Source organism: Pelophylax lessonae (assembly GCF_965119305.1).
Source record: "Pelophylax lessonae genome assembly, chromosome: 2".
In the NCBI taxonomy this organism is placed as follows: domain Eukaryota; kingdom Metazoa; phylum Chordata; class Amphibia; order Anura; family Ranidae; genus Pelophylax; species Pelophylax lessonae.
The window spans coordinates 88,252,837-88,278,387 of record NC_138769.1 but is presented as its reverse complement, the minus strand read 5'-3'; positions in this window follow the sequence as shown (position 1 = coordinate 88,278,387).

The window sequence follows — 25,551 nt, the reverse complement described above, 5'->3', positions numbered from 1 at the left end:
GTCACACAGTAGGCCTGGGAATTTGTTACATAACAGTGTCCCAGAGAACAGGCACATGAACGAAGCATTTCCAATACTAAATCAAAAACTGTTCCATGTATCACATTTGTTGAAAGAAAAACACTTTGGTTTCCAGGGAGTTAAGACATCTCCTGTATACTCATACATAGTACAGCCAAGAAAAGACATACACAATGATTCTTTCTTGGAGTTAAGGTGGCAGTGGCTGCTTTTGATGGGATCTTTTTCTGTTCTGACTCTGTTTAGAGCGTTTTCTGTTTGTTTCTTGAGGCCCGAACCCAGAGTACTGACACAAAGAACTTTGTATCTGCACAGACTCTGCCATGGGATTAGTGTTGAGCCCACAGTATCGATATACAAGGACTCTGTATCTGCACTGACCCTTCCCTAGACTTGGCGCTGAGGCCCACAGTGTTGACATTGAAAGACACTTTCTTAGGCTTTTGTGCTGAGGTCTACAGTATTGACATTCAAGGACTCTGCCTTAGGTTTGGTGCTGAGGCCCATGGTATAGACCTATGATAACTTTACCTTAGCCTTGGTGCTAAGGCCTAAAGTATCGATATACAGTACAAGGATTCTGTCTTAGGCTTGGTGCTGAGGCCTACAGTATTAACTTATGTAGCACTACCCTCATAGGCAGTGGCGGCTGGTGCTCAAATTTTTTTTTTTTTGGGGGGGGGGGGGGCGCAAACAGAAAAAAGTAATAGGCATTGCTTTGCGGCAAAAAACGCTGTAAAAAATTGCGTGACTTTGAGGTCGCAAAAGTGTGAAAGGGAACTTCAGTAATTAAGGTATAGTGTGCCCCCTTTCAATGCAGAGAGACCAGCGTGCCCCCTTTCAATGCAGAGAGACCAGCGTGCCCCCTTTCAATGCAGAGTGACCAGCGTGCCCCCTTTCAATGCAGAGTGACCAGCGTGCCCCCTTTCAATGCAGAGAGACCAGTGTGCCCCCTGTCAATGCAGAGAGACCAGCGTGCCCCCTTTCAATGCAGAGAGACCAGCATGCCCCCTTTCAATGCAGAGATGCCAGCGTGCCCCCTTTCAATGCAGAGAGACCGGCGTGCCCCCTTTCAAAGCAGAGAGACCAGCGTGCCCCCTTTCAATGCACAGTGACCAGTGTGCCCCCTTCAATGCAGTGACCAGCGTACATGCCCCCTTCAATGCAGAGCAGTGTTAATTTTGGCAGCAAATTTCAATTTAGTTTTAGTCTTAGTCTTAGGACTAAAATGGCATTTTAGTTTTAGTCCCATTTTAGTCTTCTGCAAGTGTTTTAGTTTTAGTCGTATTTAGTCGACTAAAACTCCAGTACATTTTAGTCGACTAAAACGTCCTACATTTTAGTCAACTAAAACTCATTTTAGTCATCTATAATCAAATGGGTGTAGTTCAATTGTAATTTGTAATGCATTATTTAAGCATTTCTCTACAATTTCCAAACTCATTATATACTACTGCTGGTCCTGGAGTGAAAAATCGAATATGTTATTATTTATGGTGGTATTAATCTTTCAGCATGCACCAGTGTTAATTTTGGCAGCAAATTTCGATTTAGTTTCAGTTCTAGTCTTTTGACTAAAATGCCATTTTAGTTTTAGTCGTATTTTAGTCTTAAGACTAAAATGCCATTTTAGTTTTAGTCGTATTTTAGTCATCTGAATTGTTTTAGTTTTAGTCGTATTTTAGTCGACTAAAATTGTGTTAATTTAGTAGACGAAAACGTTTTAGTCGTTTTTAGTCGACGAAATTAACACTGATGCAGAGACCAGCGTAAATGCCCCCTTCAATGCAGTGACCAGCGTACATGCCCCCTTCAATGCAGTAAATAGCGTGCATGCCCCCTTTAATGCAGTGACCAGCGTACATGCCCCCTTCAATGCAGTGACCAGCATACATGCCCCCTTCAATGCAGTGACCAGCGTGTGTGCCCCCTTCAATGCAGTGACCAGCATACATGCCCCCTTCAATGCAGAGACCAGCGTACATGCCCCCTTCAATGCAGTGACCAGCGTGCGTGCCCCCTTCAATGCAGTGACCAGCGTTCATGCCCCCTTCAATGCAGTGACCAGCATACATGCTCCCTTCAATGCAGTAACCAGCGTGCGTGCCCCCTTCAATGCAGAGACCAGTGTACATGCCCCCTTCAATGCAGTGACCAGCGTACACGCCCCCTTCAATGCAGTGACCAGCATACATGCCCCCTTCATTGCAGTGACCAGCGTGCGTGCCCCCTTCAATGCAGTGACCAGCATACATGCCCCCTTCAATGCAGTGACCAGCGTACATGCCCCCTTCAATGAAGAGATCCAATAAGGGAGCTTGTTGGACAGTGGAGGAAACCCAGCCAGTGACACATTGGTTTTTGTGGGAGTCTCAGTCGATGGGCACTCTTTCAGTGCATCCCGGGATTGCTTATAAAAGCCAGGGGGACATGTGACAGGGCGTCTCTGGCGGGAAGCAGAGTCCCAGGAGGAGGCTGACAGCTGTCTCTCCTGCTGTGTGTGAGGAAGGTAGTCTTAGTCAGTCGGCCTAGTGAACCAGGTGTGGAGCTGAGCTGCAGAGGATCCAGTGGAGCTGCTGGCAGAGTCTTCTGGGAAAAACAGTGTCCGTGAGTACCAGTGGACTTGCCAAAGGGTCTGCCCAGGAAGGGGGACTACTCCAGTGAAGTCAGAGGGTCAAGGGGTCAGCTCACACAGAGTGTCAGATTAAAGGAGGTGCCGTATAGAACCCTGAAGAGTAGGGACAAATGGGGTGCCAAGTAGGACCCTGAAGAGCGATTCACAGTACAGTACAGTTCATCTAATTCTTCTTCACTTAGTGGCAAGGTGAAGCAGTGGCCTTGCCGCACTCAGCTTTATTCAGAAGTCCCAGCAATTGTGCATAGTTTATTTAGTTGGAGTATCCCACTCATCCCTTCTCCCATCCCAGTTCTCCAAAAACAACGAAAATCCAAACCCCTGGACTGTTTTCTAACTGAGCCAAGCACTTAGAATATGCTATATTGTCAAGTTGTTGCTATCGTAACCCAGAGGAATCTGTAACCAGCAGCTCCCATGGGAGTACTGCTACACGGCTAACAGGTCTAGAAATGTCCATCCTTATCTAGTAGCTGGGTGTTAGTCCCATTGATCTCCAGGCCCAAGCCCTGTATTCAAATTCAAATTTTGGACATCTTGTTTACTCTGTTAACTAATGAGTTATTAAAATATCTAGACTGCTCGAAATTTCATTCCAGCAACTCAAAATGGTACTCAGTTGTTTGTATCGCCCCCATGTGCGTGTATGCATGCCTTACAATGTCGGGGGATGCTCCTAATGAGAGGACGGATGGTGTCCTGGGGTATTTCCTCCCAGGTCTGGATCAGGGCATCACTGAGCTCCTGAACAGACTGAGGTGCACCCTGGCGGCGTTGGATGGACCAAAACATAATGTCCCAGAGGTGTTCTATTGGATTTAGGCCAGGTGAACGTGGGAGCCATTCAATGATATAAATTCCTTCATCTTCCAGGAACTGGCTGCATACTCTCGCCACATGGGACCGGCATTGTCCCGGAATACAGGACCCACTGCACCATGGTAGGGTCTGACAATGGGTCCAAGGATTTCATCCCTATACCTAATGGCAGTCAGGGTGCCATTGTCTAGCCTGTAGAGGTCTGTGTGTCCCTCTATGGATATGCCTCCCCAGACCATTACTGACCCACCACCAAACCGGTCAGGCTGAATGATGTTACAGGCAGCATAATGTCCTCCACGACTTCTCCAGACCCTTTCTCATCTGTCACATGTACTCAGGGTAAACCTCCTCTCATCTGTGAAAAGAACAGGATGCCAGTGGCAGACCTGCCAATTCTGTGCAATGGCAAATGCCAATCGAGCTCCACGGTTCTGGGCAGTAAGCACAGGGCCTACTAGAGGACGTCAAGCCCTCAGGCCACCCTCATGAAGTCTGTTTCTGATTGTTTGGTCAGAGACATTCACACCAGTGGCCTGCTGGAGATCATTTTGTAGGGCTCTGGCAGTGCTCATCCTGTTCCTCATTGCACAAAGGAGCAGATACCGGTCCTGCTGATGGGTTAGGGATCTTCTATGGCCCTGTCCAGCTCTCCTAGAGTAACTGCCTGTCTTCTGGAATCTCCTCCATGCTTTTGAGACTGTGCTGGGAGACACAGCAAACCTTCTGGCAATGGCACGTATTGATGTGCCATTCTAGAGTAGTTGGTCTTCTTGTGCAACCTCTATAGGGTCCAGGTATTGCCTCGTGTTACCAGTAGTAACACTGACCCTAACCAAATGCAAAACTAGTGAAAAACAGTCAAAAAATGGAGTATGAAAAAATGTCAGTAGCCATCACCTGTAAAATCATTCCTGTTTTGGAGGTCGTCTATTTGTTGCCCATTTAGTGCACCTGTTGTTAATTTCATAAACACCAAAGCAGCTGAAACTGATTAACAAGATCCTCTGCTACTTAAAGCAGAGTTCCGGCCTCAAAATTGAAAAAATCGATTTTGGGCCATCCGCTTGCTGAGTGCAACCTGAAAAAGAAATGGATACTGGCGTTTTTTTTTTTTTTTTGGTCACTTACCTTATTATAGAAGAAAATATACTCACCTTCCTTCCACTTCCTCCCTCTGTGGCCGCGGAGCTGAACGTCATCACTCCCAGGAGTCAATGCACCCGCACCGGCCCGGCACGTCACTTCTGGTGCAAGCGCGGCATTCCCTGCTAAACAGCTTCTGGAAGCTGTGCAGGATGCTGCGCCTGCACCGGAAGTGACGAGCAGGGCCGGTGCAGTGCATTGTGGGACTCCGACGTCACGGAAGAGGACACGAAGAGGGACGCTGCGGCTTCAGCTGCCCACACCTGAGATGGCAGCGCTGGAGAATAAATTTTCAAGGTAAGTATTTCTTCTTACAGGTAAGTGCGACCCGGGACAGTTCAGAGGCTATCCATTATGGAATGTACTAGCCCTGACTGTCCCGGAGGTATTTTTAGCTAAAATTGACCCCCGAAGCCGGAACTCCGCAGAGAGGGAGGTGTCAGAGCCCCATGCATCTCTATGGGGGAATCGGATGAGAGCGGACCGCCTGTCCGCTCTCATCTGATCCCATCCCATCCGATCCCCTGGACGGATGAAAATAGGGTTTCCATCCGTCCGGATTTCATGGACAGGATCGGATGCAGATGGCAGCGGGTGTCAGCGGACATGTCACCGCTGACATCCGCTGCCCCATAGGGATGCATGGGGGATCCAATCAGATCCGCCTAAAAAACTGACAGGTGGATCTGATCGGAACGCTCGTGTGAAAGGGGCCTAAAACTGTCTCTTACTTCCCAGGGTGGTTAGAGACAGTTTTACTTACCTGATGGGTGCAACCCCATTGCAAAGGATATTTTTTTTACTTGCCCGGAGTTGGGCTTTAAGATAATTTTTTTAAATGCAATCAGCACACATACCTGAATTTCACTTCAATTCAGACCCTTGCATTCCTTGTACAGCAAAGCTCAGACTGGTGGAAGAAAAATCAGCACAATGTGCATGCTGACCGAAGGAAAGAGAGGAGAGTGACAGAGAAATGAGCTCATGAATCTGCTGCTTCTCCATTCACTGTCCAATCACAGTCTGGGGGAGGGACAAGACCTGTATGGGTTACTTAATTGCAGCAGAAAAAAATGTAGGTCTCCTTCCAGACAGGACTGTGCAATGTGGCATAGCTGTGTAAATCGCAGGCCTGGATGGACAGAAATACAAATTCTTTGGTAGGTAAAGCAACACTCATATATATGTATTTTATTACTAAGCTGTTTCTGCGGAGTTTAGTCTTAAAGTGTTACTAAACCCAGGACCCTGCATTCACTATATCAGGTCTCCCACAGTACACATAATATGGACATGCAATTATTTTAGTAAATATAAACTGCTAAATACCTTTTCTCATCAGCAGTATTTATCAGTCTTATAACATCTATTAGTGTCTGTTTCAAGCTTGTAGAAGGAGTTTTCATTCCTTTCTGACTGTCCTATGAGGCTGCAGGACATCTGACCCTCTGTCTGGACAGTGCTGATTGGCCCTGTGCTGATCGCATGCACCCTCCCAAGAAAACAAAAAAGTCTCTAGCAATACACACCAAACTGAGCATGTGCAGAGTACCCCAAGGCTCTATACTGTCAGGAGATGGATTGAGGACTGTGACGGAAGACAGGATCAAACAGCCTTTTTACACAATGCGGAGAAATAACCCCTTAGGTTCCACAGTGAGTATAACAAGAATGCTTTACCTTCAAAGCTAAACTCTTCAATTTGTTCTTTCCTCACATTTATTATATTGAACAGCATCAATGAATAATTGCTTTGTTCAGCATTAGTAGGGTGGAAAGTGAAGTCATGCTATTTTATTTGTTGTGTTACCAGGAGAGCTGAATAGTGGATGGTGAAACCTCAAGATCTATAACTAAAACATTAATGTGATTCTTTATTGTTATTTCAGACCCAGATAATAAAAGAGCATTGCCTGGTAATCAAACACACACGTCATGTAGAAGTCTCCGAACATTATTTATGGCCCGATCGTCCTAGACTCTGATGACTGATTCATTACATGTATTAAAGAATACTGTTTATAGAGCTGACGGAATGTGTTGATAAGTGAGTGTTGCTGCGGAATGTTTACTGATACTGTTGCCATTACTTCCCTCGCTGTGGGTGATTTACCTGACAGGTGATGAGTCTTTAACCACAAAACAGATTTAAGCCCTGCAATACAAGCCACTTTTGGAAGAAAGAGATCTATTCATGAAATAAGTTGTCTGCACTGAGATTGTTTTTATATATTGGCTTGTACCTGTCTGTCTACAACTTTCACAACTTTTTAGGCTTTTACTTGTTACTCTGGGATAAGGGAATGTGAAAGCCAACTCAAAAATTGAAAAATTTGATATGTTATGGGGGAACATAAATTAAATGTTACATACTGTATGCATAAGAAATACCCTGACTAATGTACCCTTTGTCTTGAAATCCTCTTGAAAATATACCTACAGCTAAAGCACTTCTGCTCAGCAAGTAACAAAAATACCTCCATTCTGCTTACTGATCTCGCTGGAGAGGAGGCTGTAACTGAAGAGCTGCAGTGGAAGGACCTCCCTGCTTCTGCTTCACTCATTCTGTGTATCTGTGTATCTTCCACTTCTCCTGTTGTTTCAATAATATTAGGGATGCACCAATACCATTTTTTTTTTACGAGTACAAGTACTGATACATTTTTCTTTTAGTACTCGCCGATACCAATTACCGATACCTACTGCAACTGTTCTGTTTACAATTCAGCTGTCAGCAATGGTACAAAGTAATGAAAAGTTATTTACAAAAGAAATAATTATTTTTTTGTTTTACATGTTGTGCTTTTTCCCATGTGAAATGTATACATTTATGTTAAGTCCCCGTTCACACTGGGGCGACCTGTGAGGCGACCTGGTCGCCTCACAGGTCGCCGTAGGTCGCCTTCCATAGGGAAGCCGTTCTAATAGGAGCGACACAAGTCGCTCCGACTTAGAAAAAGGGTCCGGAGCTTCTTTGGGGCGACCCGGAGCGACCTTCATAGACTTCAATGTTATGAAGTCCGTGCCGGCCGCTCCGAGGTCGCGGCGCGCTGCTCGCACCGCGACCTCGGAGGTCGCCCCGGGAAGTCAGGTCGCGGCAATGTGAACGGGGCCTTAAGGTGTAAAAATGTTAACGAACAAAGCAAAAAAAAAAGTTTTAATTATCAATAGTTTATAAAATAGAAGGGAACAAAACAAAATCAGCAGGAAAATAATCATTAACCACTTTACCACCGGAGGATTTTGCTGTCTTACGTCCAGGCCACTTTTTGCGATTCGGCACTGTGCGACTTTAACTGACAATTGCGCGGTCATGCAATGCCGTACCCAAACAAAATTTACGTCCTTTTTTCCCCCACAAACAGAGCTTTCTTTTGGTGGTATTTGATCACCTGTGCGATTTTTACTTTTTGCGCTATAAACAAAAAAAGAGCGAAAATTTTGAAAAAATAACAATATTTTTTCACATTTTTTTTATATAAAATTCCCCCCAAAAAATGTAAAAAAAATCTAAATTTTTTATCATTTTTGGCCAATTTGTTTTCTGCTACATATTTTTGGTAAAAAAAATCGCAATAAGCGTATTTTGATTGGTTTGCGCAAAAGTTATTGCGTTTACTAACTAAGGGAAAGATTTCTGTCATTTTTGGTGTTTTTTTTTAACGAGTAATGGCGGCGATCTGCGTTTTTTTTTTTTTTTGCGGGACTGCGACATTGCGGCGGACAGATCGGACCCTTGACTGACATTTTTGACACTTTTGGGGGTACCAGTGACATTACTACAGTAATCAGTGCTATAAATATGCACTGTTACTGTAAAAATGACACTGGCAGGGAAGGGGTTAATTTTACTGGAGAGGGAGGGGTTAATGTATGCCTGGTGCTTACTGACGTGTGGGGGGAGGTGACTGAGTGACACAGGGACAGATCGCAGGTTCAGCTATGCTGAGCCCTGCAATCTGACCCTGCCTGTCACTTAGGAGATCCGCCCGCTTTGGATCTCCACACTCGATTCCCCGACGATCGGGGAAGAGCGCTGGTTATCACCGCCGCTTCTCCCCTGGCCCGACTCCGGCTGTAACTGAATACTGTGGGAGCGAGCCCCCGGCGGCGCCGCGCGCGACGCCCACAAGGGGCAAAGTCCAGCGATGTAGGTCTACGTCGCTGGACGATAACGAGCCACATTGCTGCAGTAGCAGCAATGTGAGCAGGGCTAAAGTGGTTAAATGGCAGAGAATAAGGAGTTAAAGAGGAAGTAAACCCTCATTAAAAACAAATGAGAAAAAAAAACCTGTAAAGACAAGGGCATAATGAGCTTGTATACATCGCATACTAGCACATTATGAAATACTTACCTTAAAATGAAGCCCCCGCAGTGCCGCCTGCTCAGCCACAGGACAGCCGACACGTTTGGCCGTCCTGCTTCCTTGTTCGCGCGCTCCGGCCATCTGATTGGCCGGAGGCACAATTACATCACTCGTGCGCGTGGGAACCGCCGTTCACAGCATAGGGCTCTGAAGGTACGGCACTGGTGGCTGCTCCTTCAGAGTGCATGCGCCGATGACCTCATCGGCTGCATGCACTGTTAATATCTCCTAAACGGTGCAAGTTTAGGAGGTATTTATAGCAACTATAGGTAAGCCTCAATATAGGCTTACCTATAGGTAAAAGTCTTTAAAGTGGGTTTACAACCAGTGTTCCCTTTAAGGTGCGCGCGTGCGCGGACGCGCAGTGGAAATTACGTCCCGCGCAAGCACCTAGTTAGACGGCGCAGCCGCAGGCAGGGCGGCCAGGGAGCAGAGCGTGCGCCCCGAGAGCACGCCCATCGTGTGACAATAGCGAATGAAAATTCGCTATTGTCATACGGATCCTCCTCCTGGCCAATCAGGGAGCGGGTCCTCCCGCTTCCTGATTGGCCGAAAGGCCAACTTCATGCCATTGGCCGAGGAGGAGGCGCCGGGACTCGGGAGGATGGAGACGCGGGAAGCTGGAAGCCGGGGACTGAAGACAGAGTACCGTGACCGTCCGTGAGGTAAGTGCACGGGGTCGCGGGGGGGCCATGCCACGGCTGGTCAAACACCAGAAGATCCACTCAAGAGGTCAGAAGCTGTTCATTTGCTCAGAATGCAGCACATCCCTTACCCGGGCTGCAATGCCGACTTCCTGCTCCACCAGCATGTTAACGCAGGAGAGAAGCTGGCATCTCTGCATTTATTGGGGGCATTGCTGTGGCACTCTGCAGTTTATTGGGGGCATTGCTGTGGCACTCTGCAATTTATTGGGGACAATGCTGTGGCACTCTGCAGTTTATTGGGGGCATTTCTGTGGCACTCTGCAGTTGATTGGGGGCATTGCTGTGGCACTCTGCAGTTTATTGGGGGCATTGCTGTGGCACTCTGCAATTTATTGGGGGCATTGCTGCGGCACTCTGCAGTTTATTGGGGGCATTGCTGTGGCACTCTGCAGTTTATTGGGGGCATTGCTGTGGCACTCTGCAATTTATTGGGGGCATTGCTGGGGCACTCTGCAATTTATTGGGGGCATTGCTGTGGCACTCTGCAGTTTATTGGGGGCATTGCTGTGGCACTCTGCAGTTTATTGGGGGCAATGCTGTGGCACTCTGCAGTTTATTGGGGGCATTGCTGTGGCACTCTGCAATGTATTGGGGGCATTGCTGTGGCACTCTGCAGTTTATTGGGGGCAATGCTGTGGCACTCTGCAGTTTATTGGGGGCAATGCTGTGGCACTCTGCAATGTATTGGGGGCATTGCTGTGGCACTCTGCAGTTTATTGGGGGCAATGCTGTGGCACTCTGCAGTTTATTGGGGGCATTGCTGTGGCACTCTGCAGTTTATTGGGGGCATTGCTGTGGCACTCTGCAGTTTATTGGGGGCAATGCTGTGGCACTCTGCAATTTATTGGGGGGGCATTGCTGTGGCACTCTGCAATGTATTGGGGGCATTGCTGCGGCACTCTGCAGTTTATTGGGGGCATTGCTGTGACACTCTGCAATTTATTGGGGGCATTGCTGTGGCACTCTGCAGTTTATTGGGGGCAATGCTGTGGCACTCTGCAGTTTATTGGGGGCATTGCTGTGGCACTCTGCAATGTATTGGGGGCATTGCTGTGGCACTCTGCAGCTTATTGGGGGCAATGCTGTGGCACTCTGCAGTTTATTGGGGGCATTGCTGTGACACTCTGCAATTTATTGGGGGAATTGCTGTGGCACTCTGCAGTTTATTGGGGGCATTGCTGTGGCACTCTGCAGTTTATTGGGGGCATTGCTGTGGCACTCTGCAATGTATTGGGGGCATTGCTGCGGCACTCTGCAGTTTATTGGGGGCATTGCTGTGGCACTCTGCAGTTTATTGGGGGCGATGCTGTGGCACTCTGCAGTTTATTGGGGGCATTGCTGTGGCACTCTGCAGTTTATTGGGGGCAATGCTGTGGCACTCTGCAATTTATTGGGGGGGGGGCATTGCTGTGGCACTCTGCAATGTATTGGGGGCATTGCTGCGGCACTCTGCAGTTTATTGGGGGCATTGCTGTGACACTCTGCAATTTATTGGGGGCATTGCTGTGGCACTCTGCAGTTTATTGTGGGCATTGCTGTGGCACTCTGCAGTTTATTGGGGGCATTGCTGTGGCACTCTGCATTTTATTGGGGGCATTGCTGTGGCACTCTGCAGTTTATTGGGGGCATTGCTGTGGCACTCTGCAGTTTATTGGGGGCATTGCTGTGGCACTCTGCAGTTTATTGGGGGCAATGCTGTGGCACTCTGCAATTTATTGGGGGCATTGCTGTGGCACTCTGCAGTTTATTGGGGGCATTGCTGTGGCACTCTGCAATTTATTGGGGGCATTGCTGTGGCACTCTGCAGTTTATTGGGGGCATTGCTGTGGCACTCTGCAGTTTATTGGGGGCAATGCTGTGGCACTCTGCAGTTTATTGGGGGCATTGCTGTGGCACTCTGCAATGTATTGGGGGCATTGCTGTGGCACTCTGCAGTTTATTGGGGGCAATGCTGTGGCACTCTGCAGTTTATTGGGGGCATTGCTATGGCACTCTGCAATGTATTGGGGGCATTGCTGTGGCACTCTGCAGTTTATTGGGGGCAATGCTGTGGCACTCTGCAGTTTATTGGGGGCATTGCTGTGACACTCTGCAATTTATTGGGGGCATTGCTGTGGCACTCTGCAGTTTATTGGGGGCATTGCTGTGGCACTCTGCAGTTTATTGGGGGCATTGCTGTGGCACTCTGCAGTTTATTGGGGGCAATGCTGTGGCACTCTGCAGTTTATTGGGGGCATTGCTATGGCACTCTGCAATGTATTGGGGGCATTGCTGTGGCACTCTGCAGTTTATTGGGGGCAATGCTGTGGCACTCTGCAGTTTATTGGGGGCATTGCTGTGACACTCTGCAATTTATTGGGGGCATTGCTGTGGCACTCTGCAGTTTATTGGGGGCATTGCTGTGGCACTCTGCAGTTTATTGGGGGCATTGCTGTGGCACTCTGCAATGTATTGGGGGCATTGTTGCGGCACTCTGCAGTTTATTGGGGGCATTGCTGTGGCACTCTGCAGTTTATTGGGGGCGATGCTGTGGCACTCTGCAGTTTATTGGGGGCATTGCTGTGGCACTCTGCAGTTTATTGGGGGCAATGCTGTGGCACTCTGCAATTTATTGGGGGGGCATTGCTGTGGCACTCTGCAATGTATTGGGGGCATTGCTGCGGCACTCTGCAGTTTATTGGGGGCATTGCTGTGACACTCTGCAATTTATTGGGGGCATTGCTGTGGCACTCTGCAGTTTATTGGGGGCAATGCTGTGGCACTCTGCAGTTTATTGGGGGCATTGCTGTGGCACTCTGCAATGTATTGGGGGCATTGCTGTGGCACTCTGCAGTTTATTGGGGGCAATGCTGTGGCACTCTGCAGTTTATTGGGGGCATTGCTGTGACACTCTGCAATTTATTGGGGGAATTGCTGTGGCACTCTGCAGTTTATTGGGGGCAATGCTGTGGCACTCTGCAGTTTATTGGGGGCATTGCTGTGGCACTCTGCAGTTTATTGGGGGCATTGCTGTGGCACTCTGCAATGTATTGGGGGCATTGCTGCGGCACTCTGCAGTTTATTGGGGGCATTGCTGTGGCACTCTGCAGTTTATTGGGGGCGATGCTGTGGCACTCTGCAGTTTATTGGGGGCATTGCTGTGGCACTCTGCAGTTTATTGGGGGCAATGCTGTGGCACTCTGCAATTTATTGGGGGGGGGGCATTGCTGTGGCACTCTGCAATGTATTGGGGGCATTGTTGCGGCACTCTGCAGTTTATTGGGGGCATTGCTGTGGCACTCTGCAGTTTATTGGGGGCGATGCTGTGGCACTCTGCAGTTTATTGGGGGCATTGCTGTGGCACTCTGCAGTTTATTGGGGGCAATTCTGTGGCACTCTGCAATTTATTGGGGGGGCATTGCTGTGGCACTCTGCAATGTATTGGGGGCATTGCTGCGGCACTCTGCAGTTTATTGGGGGCATTGCTGTGACACTCTGCAATTTATTGGGGGCATTGCTGTGGCACTCTGCAGTTTATTGGGGGCAATGCTGTGGCACTCTGCAGTTTATTGGGGGCATTGCTGTGGCACTCTGCAATGTATTGGGGGCATTGCTGTGGCACTCTGCAGTTTATTGGGGGCAATGCTGTGGCACTCTGCAGTTTATTGGGGGCATTGCTGTGACACTCTGCAGTTTATTGGGGGCATTGCTGTGGCACTCTGCAGTTTATTGGGGGCAATGCTGTGGCACTCTGCAATTTATTGGGGGGGCATTGCTGTGGCACTCTGCAATGTATTGGGGGCATTGCTGCGGCACTCTGCAGTTTATTGGGGGCATTGCTGTGACACTCTGCAATTTATTGGGGGCATTGCTGTGGCACTCTGCAGTTTATTGGGGGCAATGCTGTGGCACTCTGCAGTTTATTGGGGGCATTGCTGTGGCACTCTGCAATGTTTTGGGGGCATTGCTGTGGCACTCTGCAGCTTATTGGGGGCAATGCTGTGGCACTCTGCAGTTTATTGGGGGCATTGCTGTGACACTCTGCAATTTATTGGGGGAATTGCTGTGGCACTCTGCAGTTTATTGGGGGCATTGCTGTGGCACTCTGCAGTTTATTGGGGGCATTGCTGTGGCACTCTGCAATGTATTGGGGGCATTGCTGCGGCACTCTGCAGTTTATTGGGGGCATTGCTGTGGCACTCTGCAGTTTATTGGGGGCATTGCTGTGGCACTCTGCAATTTATTGGGGGCATTGCTGTGGCACTCTGCAGTTTATTGGGGGCATTGCTGTGGCACTCTGCAGTTTATTGGGGGCAATGCTGTGGCACTCTGCAGTTTATTGGGGGCATTGCTGTGGCACTCTGCAATGTATTGGGGGCATTGCTGTGGCACTCTGCAGTTTATTGGGGGCAATGCTGTGGCACTCTGCAGTTTATTGGGGGCATTGCTATGGCACTCTGCAATGTATTGGGGGCATTGCTGTGGCACTCTGCAGTTTATTGGGGGCAATGCTGTGGCACTCTGCAGTTTATTGGGGGCATTGCTGTGACACTCTGCAATTTATTGGGGGCATTGCTGTGGCACTCTGCAATGTATTGGGGGCATTGCTGCGGCACTCTGCAGTTTATTGGGGGCATTGCTGTGGCACTCTGCAGTTTATTGGGGGCATTGCTGTGGCACTCTGCAATTTATTGGGGGCATTGCTGTGGCACTCTGCAGTTTATTGGGGGCATTGCTGTGGCACTCTGCAGTTTATTGGGGGCAATGCTGTGGCACTCTGCAGTTTATTGGGGGCATTGCTGTGGCACTCTGCAATGTATTGGGGGCATTGCTGTGGCACTCTGCAGTTTATTGGGGGCAATGCTGTGGCACTCTGCAGTTTATTGGGGGCATTGCTATGGCACTCTGCAATGTATTGGGGGCATTGCTGTGGCACTCTGCAGTTTATTGGGGGCAATGCTGTGGCACTCTGCAGTTTATTGGGGGCATTGCTGTGACACTCTGCAATTTATTGGGGGCATTGCTGTGGCACTCTGCAGTTTATTGGGGGCATTGCTGTGGCACTCTGCAGTTTATTGGGGGCATTGCTGTGGCACTCTGCAATGTATTGGGGGCATTGTTGCGGCACTCTGCAGTTTATTGGGGGCATTGCTGTGGCACTCTGCAGTTTATTGGGGGCGATGCTGTGGCACTCTGCAGTTTATTGGGGGCATTGCTGTGGCACTCTGCAGTTTATTGGGGGCAATGCTGTGGCACTCTGCAATTTATTGGGGGGGCATTGCTGTGGCACTCTGCAATGTATTGGGGGCATTGCTGCGGCACTCTGCAGTTTATTGGGGGCATTGCTGTGACACTCTGCAATTTATTGGGGGCATTGCTGTGGCACTCTGCAGTTTATTGGGGGCAATGCTGTGGCACTCTGCAGTTTATTGGGGGCATTGCTGTGGCACTCTGCAATGTATTGGGGGCATTGCTGTGGCACTCTGCAGTTTATTGGGGGCAATGCTGTGGCACTCTGCAGTTTATTGGGGGCATTGCTGTGACACTCTGCAATTTATTGGGGGAATTGCTGTGGCACTCTGCAGTTTATTGGGGGCAATGCTGTGGCACTCTGCAGTTTATTGGGGGCATTGCTGTGGCACTCTGCAGTTTATTGGGGGCATTGCTGTGGCACTCTGCAATGTATTGGGGGCATTGCTGCAGCACTCTGCAGTTTATTGGGGGCATTGCTGTGGCACTCTGCAGTTTATTGGGGGCGATGCTGTGGCACTCTGCAGTTTATTGGGGGCATTGCTGTGGCACTCTGCAATGTATTGGGGGCATTGCTGTGGCACTCTGCAGCTTATTGGGGGCAATGCTGTGGCACTCTGCAGTTTATTGGGGGCATTGCTGTGACACTCTGCAATTTATTGGGGGAATTGCTGTGGCACTCTGCAGTTTATTGGGGGCATTGCTGTGGCACTCTGCAGTTTATTGGGGGCATTGCTGTGGCACTCTGCAATGTATTGGGGGCATTGCTGCGGCACTCTGCAGTTTATTGGGGGCATTGCTGTGGCACTCTGCAGTTTATTGGGGGCAATGCTGTGGCACTCTGCAGTTTATTGGGGGCATTGCTGTGGCACTCTGCAATGTATTGGGGGCATTGCTGTGGCACTCTGCAGCTTATTGGGGGCAATGCTGTGGCACTCTGCAGTTTATTGGGGGCATTGCTGTGACACTCTGCAATTTATTGGGGGAATTGCTGTGGCACTCTGCAGTTTATTGGGGGCATTGCTGTGGCACTCTGCAGTTTATTGGGGGCATTGCTGTGGCACTCTGCAATGTATTGGGGGCATTGCTGCGGCACTCTGCAGTTTATTGGGGGCATTGCTGTGGCACTCTGCAGTTTATTGGGGGCATTGCTGTGGCACTCTGCAATTTATTGGGGGCATTGCTGTGGCACTCTGCAGTTTATTGGGGGCATTGCTGTGGCACTCTGCAGTTTATTGGGGGCAATGCTGTGGCACTCTGCAGTTTATTGGGGGCATTGCTGTGGCACTCTGCAATGTATTGGGGGCATTGCTGTGGCACTCTGCAGTTTATTGGGGGCAATGCTGTGGCACTCTGCAGTTTATTGGGGGCATTGCTATGGCACTCTGCAATGTATTGGGGGCATTGCTGTGGCACTCTGCAGTTTATTGGGGGCAATGCTGTGGCACTCTGCAGTTTATTGGGGGCATTGCTGTGACACTCTGCAATTTATTGGGGGCATTGCTGTGGCACTCTGCAGTTTATTGGGGGCATTGCTGTGGCACTCTGCAGTTTATTGGGGGCATTGCTGTGGCACTCTGCAATGTATTGGGGGCATTGTTGCGGCACTCTGCAGTTTATTGGGGGCATTGCTGTGGCACTCTGCAGTTTATTGGGGGCGATGCTGTGGCACTCTGCAGTTTATTGGGGGCATTGCTGTGGCACTCTGCAGTTTATTGGGGGCAATGCTGTGGCACTCTGCAATTTATTGGGGGGGCATTGCTGTGGCACTCTGCAATGTATTGGGGGCATTGCTGCGGCACTCTGCAGTTTATTGGGGGCATTGCTGTGACACTCTGCAATTTATTGGGGGCATTGCTGTGGCACTCTGCAGTTTATTGGGGGCAATGCTGTGGCACTCTGCAGTTTATTGGGGGCATTGCTGTGGCACTCTGCAATGTATTGGGGGCATTGCTGTGGCACTCTGCAGTTTATTGGGGGCAATGCTGTGGCACTCTGCAGTTTATTGGGGGCATTGCTGTGACACTCTGCAATTTATTGGGGGAATTGCTGTGGCACTCTGCAGTTTATTGGGGGCAATGCTGTGGCACTCTGCAGTTTATTGGGGGCATTGCTGTGGCACTCTGCAGTTTATTGGGGGCATTGCTGTGGCACTCTGCAATGTATTGGGGGCATTGCTGCGGCACTCTGCAGTTTATTGGGGGCATTGCTGTGGCACTCTGCAGTTTATTGGGGGCGATGCTGTGGCACTCTGCAGTTTATTGGGGGCATTGCTGTGGCACTCTGCAGTTTATTGGGGGCAATGCTGTGGCACTCTGCAATTTATTGGGGGGGGGGGGCATTGCTGTGGCACTCTGCAATGTATTGGGGGCATTGTTGCGGCACTCTGCAGTTTATTGGGGGCATTTCTGTGGCACTCTGCAGTTTATTGGGGGCGATGCTGTGGCACTCTGCAGTTTATTGGGGGCATTGCTGTGGCACTCTGCAATTTATTGGGGGAATTGCTGTGGCACTCTGCAATTTATTGGGGGGGCATTGCTGTGGCACTCTGCAATGTATTGGGGGCATTGCTGCGGCACTCTGCAGTTTATTGGGGGCATTGCTGTGACACTCTGCAATTTATTGGGGGCATTGCTGTGGCACTCTGCAGTTTATTGGGGGCAATGCTGTGGCACTCTGCAGTTTATTGGGGGCATTGCTGTGGCACTCTGCAATGTATTGGGGGCATTGCTGTGGCACTCTGCAGTTTATTGGGGGCATTGCTGTGGCACTCTGCAGTTTATTGGGGGCATTGCTGTGGCACTCTGCAGTTTATTGGGGGCATTGCTGTGGCACTCTGCAATGTATTGGGGGCATTGTTGCGGCACTCTGCAGTTTATTGGGGGCATTGCTGTGGCACTCTGCAGTTTATTGGGGGCGATGCTGTGGCACTCTGCAGTTTATTGGGGGCATTGCTGTGGCACTCTGCAGTTTATTGGGGGCAATGCTGTGGCACTCTGCAATTTATTGGGGGGGCATTGCTGTGGCACTCAGCAATGTATTGGGGGCATTGCTGCGGCACTCTGCAGTTTATTGGGGGCAATGCTGTGGCACTCTGCAGTTTATTGGGGGCATTGCTGTGGCACTCTGCAATGTATTGGGGGCATTGCTGTGGCACTCTGCAGTTTATTGGGGGCAATGCTGTGGCACTCTGCAATTTATTGGGGGGGCATTGCTGTGGCACTCTGCAATGTATTGGGGGCATTGCTGTGGCACTCTGCAGTTTATTGGGGGCAATGCTGTGGCACTCTGCAGTTTATTGGGGGCATTGCTGTGGCACTCTGCAATGTATTGGGGGCATTGCTGTGGCACTCTGCAGTTTATTGGGGGCAATGCTGTGGCACTCTGCAGTTTATTGGGGGCATTGCTGTGACACTCTGCAATTTATTGGGGGAATTGCTGTGGCACTCTGCAGTTTATTGGGGGCAATGCTGTGGCACTCTGCAGTTTATTGGGGGCATTGCTGTGGCACTCTGCAGTTTATTGGGGGCATTGCTGTGGCACTCTGCAATGTATTGGGGGCATTGCTGCGGCACTCTGCAGTTTATTGGGGGCATTGCTGTGGCACTCTGCAGTTTATTGGGGGCGATGCTGTGGCACTCTGCAGTTTATTGGGGGCATTGCTGTGGCACTCTGCAGTTTATTGGGGGCAATGCTGTGGCACTCTGCAATTTATTGGGGGGGGGGCATTGCTGTGGCACTCTGCAATGTATTGGGGGCATTGTTGCGGCACTCTGCAGTTTATTGGGGGCATTGCTGTGGCACTCTGCAGTTTATTGGGGGCGATGCTGTGGCACTCTGCAGTTTATTGGGGGCATTGCTGTGGCACTCTGCAGTTTATTGGGGGCAATTCTGTGGCACTCTGCAATTTATTGGGGGGGCATTGCTGTGGCACTCTGCAATGTATTGGGGGCATTGCTGCGGCACTCTGCAGTTTATTGGGGGCATTGCTGTGACACTCTGCAATTTATTGGGGGCATTGCTGTGGCACTCTGCAGTTTATTGGGGGCAATGCTGTGGCACTCTGCAGTTTATTGGGGGCATTGCTGTGGCACTCTGCAATGTATTGGGGGCATTGCTGTGGCACTCTGCAGTTTATTGGGGGCAATGCTGTGGCACTCTGCAGTTTATTGGGGGCATTGCTGTGACACTCTGCAGTTTATTGGGGGCATTGCTGTGGCACTCTGCAGTTTATTGGGGGCAATGCTGTGGCACTCTGCAATTTATTGGGGGGGCATTGCTGTGGCACTCTGCAATGTATTGGGGGCATTGCTGCGGCACTCTGCAGTTTATTGGGGGCATTGCTGTGACACTCTGCAATTTATTGGGGGCATTGCTGTGGCACTCTGCAGTTTATTGGGGGCAATGCTGTGGCACTCTGCAGTTTATTGGGGGCATTGCTGTGGCACTCTGCAATGTATTGGGGGCATTGCTGTGGCACTCTGCAGTTTATTGGGGGCGATGCTGTGGCACTCTGCAGTTTATTGGGGGCATTGCTGTGGCACTCTGCAGTTTATTGGGGGAATTGCTGTGGCACTCTGCAGTTTATTGGGGGCATTGCTGTGGCACTCTGCAGTTTATTGGGGGCATTGCTGTGGCACTCTGCAATGTATTGGGGGCATTGCTGTGACACTCTGCAATTTATTGGGGGCATTGCTGTGGCACTCTGCAGTTTATTGGGGGCAATGCTGTGGCACTCTGCAATTTATTGGGGGCATTGCTGTGGCACTCTGCAATGTATTGGGGGCATTGCTGTGGCACTCTGCAGTTTATTGGGGGCAATGCTGTGGCACTCTGCAGTTTATTGGGGGCATTGCTGTGGCACTCTGCAATGTATTGGGGGAATTGCTGTGGCACTCTGCAGTTTATTGGGGGCAATGCTGTGGCACTCTGCAGTTTATTGGGGGCATTGCTGTGGCACTCTGCAGTTTATTGGGGGCATTGCTGTGGCACTCTGCAATGTATTGGGGGCATTGCTGCGGCACTCTGCAGTTTATTGGGGGCATTGCTGTGGCACTCTGCAGTTTATTGGGGGCGATGCTGTGGCACTCTGCAGTTTATTGGGGGCATTGCTGTGGCACTCTGCAGTTTATTGGGGGCAATGCTGTGGCACTCTGCAATTTATTGGGGGGGGGGCATTGCTGTGGCACTCTGCAATGTATTGGGGGCATTGCTGCGGCACTCTGCAGTTTATTGGGGGCATTGCTGTGACACTCTGCAATTTATTGGGGGCATTGCTGTGGCACTCTGCAGTTTATTGTGGGCATTGCTGTGGCACTCTGCAGTTTATTGGGGGCATTGCTGTGGCACTCTGCATTTTATTGGGGGCATTGCTGTGGCACTCTGCAGTTTATTGGGGGCATTGCTGTGGCACTCTGCAGTTTATTGGGGGCATTGCTGTGGCACTCTGCATTTTATTGGGGGCATTGCTGTGGCACTTCAGTTTATTGGGGGCAATGCTGTGGCACTCTGCAGTTTATTGGGGGCATTGCTGTGACACTCTGCAATTTATTGGGGGTGTAACGGATCTTTGTACCCCAGCTGGGCACATCCGCCGAAACTGTGTCTCCTGTCTTCCAAACGCACCCACAGCCTGCAGAGAAGCCATATCCAGCCCGTAACCCCTCAATCACGAGACAATCCACACAGGTGTTGAGGGTTAACCATCCAGAGCTTAAACTGTTTATTACATTCCAAGACACAGTTTTACATACAGTTAGGGAAACTCCCCTTAGCCTTTCCACAGAAGGGGGGGGGAGGGAACATAGACCAACCAATGAGAACTGAACATTTGTACATTTGAAACAAGCAGTCTTAATACACACCCCCTGCGGAGAGATGTCTCCAACTCAGACCATTGTCTGCCATGAATCCACACACTTAGACACAGAAACAGGAGGGGGGGGGGGATGGGATGTAACATTACATTACATTAACTCAATGCCATGAGTCAGTTGTTCAGAGGATGAATAAAGGGAAAATAAAATGCAATGTCCCAAACTCATAAGAAAATGACACAAAGGGGTTTACAATCCAGGGACAGGGTGATCCGTCACCCATAGTGACGGCTAGTACCGTCACATCTCTTCCCCCCAAAGGTAGACTAATCCAGGTACTAGACCTCCAACTGGTCTGTGCCTGAATTAGTCGGGTAACAAATCCCAAAGAGTCAATGTCTGTTTGCCTGGATAATTCGTCGGCGTTGCCGTTTTGCTTCCCAGGGCAGTAGTGGATGGTAAAGTCAAAAGGCTGCAGCGCCAAACTCCAGTATCTTCTGGCCCATAGTCTGTCGGTAGGAGGCTTGCGCACAGTCCCCTCCAAAACACACAGTGACAGTGGGTTCTGTCACATTTCTCCCCTTTTAAAAACAGACTAACGAGGTTCCTGACCCTCAAATGGTCTGGACCTGTGTTAGTCACAAACTCCCACCCCAGGCAACCAGGAAAACTAAAAGAACGACTCTGGCGCTGGGGAGCAACACCGCACATAGGGTCTCCCATGAATAAAAACAGCCGCTGCAGAGTGGGAACAGCTGTCTGCACTCCTCTGATCCAGGGCAGGGTTGCAGATATTGGGGGGAGCTGAATAATTCTCTGCCCTGATGCCAGCGCTTCCGCTGGTAGGGAATGTAGGCTGGTAGGGCTATGCATTTGGGGAGAAAAAGGTACTTACTTTTCTCCTGGTGTAGTTACCAGCCGCTGAGAAGGTATCTTGCAGGGACTGTCTCCCGGATTCTTCATCTCTGGTTCTGATGCTGGGCAGAGACCATCAGCACTCTGTCCTGTAGCCAGCGCTTCTGCCGGAGGGATAAACACTGGGGTAGTGTCCAATTGTTGGGGAGGGAGAATTGCTTCCTCTACTCCCGGTGGGGATATCTGCTGTTGGGAAAACAGCTCACGCAGATCCTCTCTCAAACTCTCCGGATCCAACTCTTTTTCTGATGCTGGGCAGATGCCAGGGGCACTCTGCCCTGTAGCCAGCGCCTCTGCTGGGGCGATAAACACTGGTGTAGTGTCCAAGTGCTGGGGAAACGGCTCACTGAGGTCACCCCTCGGACTCCCTGGATCTACCTCTGAGGGTGGGCAGAGGCCAGCGGCACTCTGCCCCGTAGCCAGCGCTTCTGCTGGGGGGATAACCACTGGGGTAGTGTCCAAGTGCTGGGGAAACGGCTCATTGAGGGCATCCCTCGGACTCCCTGGATCTAACTCTGAGGGTGGGCAGAGGCCAGCGGCACTCTGCCCCGTAGCCAGCGCTTCTGCTGGGGGGATGAACATTGGGGTAGTGTCCAATTGTTGGGGAGGGAGAATTGCTTCCTCTACTCCCGGTGGGGGTATCTGCTGTTGGGAAAACAGCTCACGCAGATCCTCTCTCAGACTCTCCGGATCCAACTCTTTTTCTGATGCTGGGCAGATGCCAGGGGCACTCTGCCCTGTAGCCAGTGCTTCTGCTGGTGCACCAGATGAGATACTCTGGACTTGCTGCTGATCACCATTTCCCAGCCTTCCAGCGCCTGTCTCAACTCCCCCTTCTGAGACCTTCATGCTATTAGCTTGTCTCGCTGCCTGGGGGACCTCCGGTACGTTCCAAAATTCTAGCGCTCGCAGTGCCCTCTGTATCATCGCTGCTTCTTCCATTGCAGTTAGTACGGGAAAACGCAGGGTCACCCCTGGCCCCATTTGCTTCTCATCTTCGTGACTGTCTGCTATTTCTCTCGGACAGTCCCAGGCAATGGGAGCCATGCCAGGCTGCTGATCACCGTCTAACAGCCGCTTGTAGGCAATCTCGAGCTCCCATTCCTGCTCAACCAGGAACTCCAATTCCTCCAGGTCACACGCCTCGTCGGGGAGGTCCGGCACCTCATCTCGGAAATCCAGAATGTGTTCCAGCCGCCACTCCTCATCGCTCCCAAAGTCTGGGTCTCAGTACATTTTTTGATGGAGCAGCCACACGCCGCCATAGCCAACGCCTTCTGTTGGGCTGCCATCTGCTGTACCTGGCCACAGTTGAGCCGCGAACCACCGGAGGGCTCTGTAGCTGGAGTCCAGCCTCATTTCCTCCTGGACCAATCTTCCAAGCTCCGTCTTCCCTTCATCTCGCGGTTGTTCCCTCAGGAACACCTCTCGCACACGGTACTGCGTCCTGTACATCTCTGTGGAGGAGGGAAGGATCTTCCCCTGATGGTGCCGCTCGTGGCTTAGCGCCTCATGCCAGAGTTGCCGGCGGATCACATCCTCCCAGCCGAGCCTGGTGTGCTCTGTCGCTGGTCCCCGATGGTGCTTCCGCATGCCTTGCAGCCTCCTCCCGAACTCCGCTCTCATGCTGGCTGGTCCCCGTATCACTCCTCGGCAGCTGGCCAGATCTTGAATCCTGGTGGTGGTTTGGATGTCCTGGACTGCAGGAGACATCCCACCGCTGCCAACCAATGTGAACTGAACATTTGTACATTTGAAACAAGCAGTCTTAATACACACCCCCTGCGGAGAGATGTCTCCAACTCAGACCATTGTCTGCCATGAATCCACACACTTAGACACAGAAACAGGAGGGGGGGGGGGTGGGTGGGATGTAACATTACATTACATTAACTCAATGCCATGAGTCAGTTGTTCAGAGGATGAATAAAGGGAAAATAAAATGCAATGTCCCAAACTCATAAGAAAATGACACAAAGGGGTTTACAATCCAGGGACAGGGTGATCCGTCACCCATAGTGACGGCTAGTACCGTCACAGGGGGCATTGCTGTGGCACTCTGCAGTTTATTGGGGGCAATGCTGTGGCACTCTGCATTTTATTGGGGGCATTGCTGTGGCACTCTGCAGTTTATTGGGGGCAATGCTGTGGCACTCTGCAGTTTATTGGGGGCATTGCTGTGGCACTCTGCATTTTATTGGGGGCATTGCTGTGGCACTCTGCAGTTTATTGGGCGCAATGTTGTGGCACTCTGCAGTTTATTGGGGGCATTGCTGTGACACTCTGCAATTTATTGGGGGCATTGCTGTGGCACTCTGCAGTTTATTGGGGGCAATGCTGTGGCACTCTGCAGTTTATTGGGGGCATTGCTGTGGCACTCTGCAGTTTATTGGGGGCAATGCTGTGGCACTCTGCAGTTTATTGGGGGCATTGCTGTGGCACTCTGCAGTTTATTGGGGGCAATGCTGTGGCACTCTGCAGTTTATTGGGGGCATTGCTGTGGCACTTTGCAGTTTATTGGGGGCAATGCTGTGGCACTCTGCAGTTTATTGGGGGCATTGCTGTGACACTCTGCAATTTATTGGGGGCATTGCTGTGGCACTCTGCAGTTTATTGGGGGCAATGCTGTGGCACTCTGCAGTTTATTGGGGGCATTGCTGTGGCACTCTGCAGTTTATTGGGGGCATTGCTGTGGCACTCTGCATTTTATTGGGGGCATTGCTGTGGCACTCTGCAGTTTATTGGGGGCAATGCTGTGGCACTCTGCAGTTTATTGGGGGCATTGCTGTGACACTCTGCAATTCATTGGGGGCATTGCTGTGGCACTCTGCAGTTTATTGGGGGGCAATGCTGTGGCACTCTGCAGTTTATTGGGGGCATTGCTGGGGCACTCTGCAGTTTATTGGGGGCAATGCTGTGGCACTCTGCAGTTTATTGGGGGCATTGCTGTGACACTCTGCAATTTATTGGGGGCATTGCTGTGGCACTCTGCAGTTTATTGGGGGCAATGCTGTGGCACTCTGCAGTTTATTGGGGCAAGCTGGTCACTCTGCATTGACGTCCCCCCCCCCCCCATTGCTCAATCTAAAGGTTTGCGCTCAGAAATTTTTTTATTTGCTCAGCACAGTAAAAAATTAGAGGGAACATTGTTTACAACCACTTTAATTAAGGCTGTTTACAGTAAATTAAGGGTTAAAAAGGGGTAAAATCGAGGAACATTTATTAAAAAACACAAAAAAAAAAAAAATGTTCTTAGTTTCTTTAACCGCTTGCCGACTGCCCCATGCAAATATACTGCGGCAGGGCGGCTTGGCTGGGCAAAATTATGTAGATTGTTGTGTTTAGACACAGCATGAGGCAGGCCGCGGGAGGAGCGGCAGCGATTGCCGCCAGCCTCCCGCGACCATCAGAGAAACTGACAGAAGACCCGCCTGCTTATGTAAACAAAGCAGGCAAGTCTCCTGTCACACAGGCAGGAGAGATCAGAAGTTTCAGCTAAGCTGGAACCCCGATCTCTCTGTGCCTGTCACAGAACCCCCCCCAACACAGTGAGTAAGCATTGTTACGCATACATTAACCCCCTTGATCACACTCAGTGTTAACCCCTTCCCTGCCAGTGTCATTTATACAGTAACAGGCCATATTATTTAGCACTGATTACTGCATTAGTGTCACTGGTCCCCAAAAAGTGTCAAAAATGTCTGTTAGGGGTCCAATCTGTCCGCCGCAATGTCGCAGTCCAGCTAAAAATCGCAAAAAATAAAAAAATTAAAAGTCCAAAAATCTATCCCGTAGTTTGTAAACGCTAGAACTTTTGGGCACACCAATTAAAATACGCTGTTTGGGATTTTATTGTACCAGAAATATGTAGCAGAATACAAATTGGCCTAAACTGA